General features: G+C 42.3%; 1 non-coding gene across 1 annotated transcript; it reads left to right on the top strand.

The window, feature by feature from the left end:
- The first annotated feature begins 3,127 nt into the window (after positions 1-3,127).
- LOC112739380 (small nucleolar RNA R71) lies at positions 3,128-3,235 on the top strand. Its single transcript, XR_003170319.1, has one exon. It is a non-coding gene; the product is annotated as a small nucleolar RNA R71 (small nucleolar RNA).
- The last annotated feature ends 738 nt before the right edge of the window (positions 3,236-3,973 follow it).

Consider the following 3,973-nt stretch of genomic DNA (forward strand, 5'->3'; position numbering starts at 1 on the left):
CCGGCTTGCCTTTGGAGTCAATCTTCCATTGAGCTCCTTCCACACATATGTCCATGAGGACTTGGTCCAACCTTTGATTAAAGTTGACCCTTCTAGTGTAGGGGCGTGCATCTCCTTGCATCATAGGCAAGTTAAACGCCAACCTCACATTTTTCGGACTAAAATCTAAGTATTTCCCCCGAACCATTGTAATATAATTCTTTGGGTTTGGGTTCTTACTTTGATCATGGTTCCTAGTGATCCATGCATTGGCATAGAACTCTTGAACCATTAGGATGCCGACTTGTTGGATGGGGTTTGTTAGAACTTCCCAACCTCTTCTTTGGATTTCATGTCGGATCTCCGGATACTCATTCTTCTTGAGCTTGAAAGGGACCTCGGGGATCACCTTCTTCTTGGCCACAACATCATAGAAGTGGTCTTGATGAGCTTTGGAGATGAATCTTTCCATCTCCCATGACTCAGAGGTGGAAGCTTTTGTCTTCCCTTTCCCTTTTCTAGAGGATTCTCTGGTCTTGGGTGCCATCAATGGTAATGGAAAAACAAAAAGCTTATGCTTTTACCACACCAAACTTAGAATATTACTTGCCCTCGAGCAAGAGAAGAAAGAATAGATGAAGAAGAAGAAGAAAATATGGAGGAGAGGGGGGAGGGGTGTATTTGGCCAAGAAGAGAAGAGAGGGTTGTGTTGTGTGAAAATGAGGAAGAATGGAGGGCTATATATAGGGAAGGGAGGGGGGTTAAGGTTCGGCCATAAGGGTGGGTTTTGGGTGGGAAATTGATTTTGAATTTTGAAGGTAGGTGGGGTTTATGAGGTAGGTTTATGGAGAAGAGTGGATGGATGTGAGTGGTGAAGTGGTGATAGGGAAGAGAGATTGAGGTGATTGGTGAAGAGTTTTGGGGAAGAGTGTTTATGGGATTGTGTGAAAGAAGGGTGAAAAGAAGTGAGTGGAGGTAGGTGGGGATCCTGTGGGGTCCACAGATCCTGAGGTGATCCTGTGGGGTCCACAGATCCTGAGGTGTTCAAGGATTTACAACCTTGCACCAAATTGGGCATGCAAAATGCCCTTGCACACAACTCTGGGCGTTCAGCGCCAGATTGGTGCTTGTTCTGGGCGTTCAGCGCCAACTCTTCTCCAGGGTGCAATTCTGGCGTTCAAACGCCCAGATGCTGCCCATTTTGGGCGTTCAGCGCCAGAACCATGCTCTGTTCTGGCGTTGAACGCTAGCCAGATGCTTCTTATTGGCGTTTAAACACCAGTAAGGTCTTCCTCCAGGGTGTGATTTTTTTTCTGCTGTTTTTGATTCCGTTTTCAATTTTTATATTTATTTTGTGACTCTACATGATCATGAACCTAATAAAACATAAAAAACAATGAAAATAAAAATTAGATAAATAAAAATTGGGTTGCCTCCCAACAAGTGCTTCTTTAATGTCAATAGCTTGACAGTGGGCTCTCATGGAGCCTCACAGATGTTCAGAGCATTGTTGAGACTCCCCAACACCAAACTTAGAGTTTGGTTGTGGCCTCCCAACACCAAACTTAGAGTTTGACTGTGGGGGCTCTGGTTGACTCTGTTTTGAGAGAAGCTTATTGTGCCTCTTTTCCATGTTTACAGAAGGATAACATTGAGTTGTAAACACAAGGGAGTCCCCATTCAATTGAAGGACTAATTCACCTCTGTCAACATCAATCACAGCTCTTGCTGTGGCTAGGAAGGGTCTTCCAAGGATGATGAATTCATCCTCATCCTTCCCAGTATCTAGGACTATGAAATCAGCAGGGATGTAAAGGCCTTCAACCTTTACTAACACATCCTCTACTTGTCCATAAGCCTGTTTTCTTGAACTGTCTGCCATCTCTAATGAGATTTTAGTAGCTTGCACCCCAAAAATTCCCAGTTTCTCTATTACAGAGAAAGGCATGAGGTTTAACCCTGAACCAAGGTCACACAGAGCCTTCTCAAAGGTCATGGTGCCTATGGTAAAAGGTATTAGGAACTTTCCAGGATCCTGTTTCTTCTGAGGCAATCTCAGTTGATCCAGATCACTTAGTTCATTGGTGAACAAGGGAGGTTCATCTTCCGAAGTCTCAATACCAAATAATTTGGCATTCAGCTTCATGATTGCACCAAGGTACTTGGTAACTTGCTCTTCAGTAACATCTTCATTCTCTTCAGAAGAAGAATACTCTTCAGAGCTCATGAATGGTGTAAGGAGGTTCAATGGAATCTCTATGGTCTCTAGATGAGTCTCGGATTCCTTTGGTTCCTCAGAGGGAAACTCCTTATTGATCACTAGACGTCCCAGGAGGTCTTCCTCCTTGGGATTCACGTCCTCCTCCTCCTTTGTGGTTTCGGCCATGATGGTTATATCAATGGCCTTGCACTCTCCTTTTGGATTTTCTTCTGTATTGCTTGGGAAAGTACTATGAGGGATTTCAGTGACTCTTTTACTCAGCTGGCCCACTTGTGCTTCCAAATTTCTAATGGAGGATCTTGTTTCATTCATGAAACTCACAGTGGCCTTAGATAGATCAGAGACTATATTTGCTAAATTAGAGGTATTTTGTTCAGAGTTCTCTGTCTGTTGCTGAGTGGATGATGGAAAAGGCTTGCTATTGCTAAACATGTTTCTTCCACCATTATTAAAGCCTTGTTGAGGCTTTTGTTGATCCTTCCATGAGAAATTTGGATGATTTCTCCATGATGAGTTATAGGTGTTTCCATAAGGTTCACCTAAGTAATTTACCTCTGCTATTGCATGGTTCTCAGGATCATAGGCCTCTTCTTCAGAAGGCGCCTCTTGAGTACTGTTGGATGTAGCTTGCATTCCATTCAGACTCTGAGAAATCATATTGACTTGCTGAGTCAATATTTTGTTCTGAGCCAATATGGCATTCAGAGTATCAAATTCAAGAACTCCCTTCTTCTGAGGCGTCCCATTACTCATAGGATTCCTCTCGGAAGTGTACATGAACTGGTTATTAGCAACCATGTCAATGAGTTCTTGAGCTTCTGCAGGCGTTTTCTTTAGGTGAATGGATCCACCTACAGAAGTATCCAATGACATCTTAGCTAATTCAGACAGACCATCATAGAATATATCCAGGATAGCCCATTCTGAAAGCATGTCAAAAGGACACTTTTTGGTCAGTTCCTTGTATCTCTCCCAAGCTTCATAGAGGGATTCACCTTCTTTCTGTCTGAAGGTTTGAACATCCACTCTAAGCTTACTCAGCTTTTGCGGAGGAAAGAACTTGGCTAAGAAAGCCTTGACCAGCTTATCCCAAGAGTTCAGGCTATCCTTAGGTTGAGAGTCCAACCATATTCTAGCTTTGTCTCTCACAGCAAAAGGGAAAAGCATGAGCCTGTAGACTTCAGGATCTACTCCATTAGTTTTAACAGTATCACAGATCTGCAAAAATTCAGTTAAGAACTGAAAAGGATCTTCAAATGGAAGTCCATGGAACTTGCAGTTCTGCTGCATCAGAGAAACTAATTGAGGTTTCAGCTCAAAATTGTTTGCTCCAATGGTGGGGATGGAGATGCTTCTTCCATGTAAATTGGAATTAGGTGCAGTAAAGTCACCAAGCATTCTCCTTGCATTATTATTATTATTTTCGGCTGCCATCTCATCTTCTTGTTCGAAAATTCCTGACAGGTGCTTGCTGGTTTGTTGTAATTTAGCTTCTCTTAGTTTCCTCTTCAGAGTCCTTTCAGGTTCTGGATCTGCTTCAACAAGAATATTCTTGTCCTTGCTCCTGCTCATATGAAAAAGGAGGGAACAGAAAAATAATAATAGGGATCCTTTTTACCACAGTATAGAGGTCCCTGTGTGAGTAGAAGAAAAGAAGGAGAAAAAATCTGAACTCAGAGAGAGAGAGGGGGTGAGAATTTTCGAAAATTATTTTTGAAAAAGAGTTAGTGATTTTCGAAAATTGTTTTTGAAAAAGGTTATTAATTTTTGAAA

Source organism: Arachis hypogaea, chromosome 13 (assembly GCF_003086295.3).
Source record: "Arachis hypogaea cultivar Tifrunner chromosome 13, arahy.Tifrunner.gnm2.J5K5, whole genome shotgun sequence".
Lineage (NCBI taxonomy): Eukaryota > Viridiplantae > Streptophyta > Magnoliopsida > Fabales > Fabaceae > Arachis > Arachis hypogaea.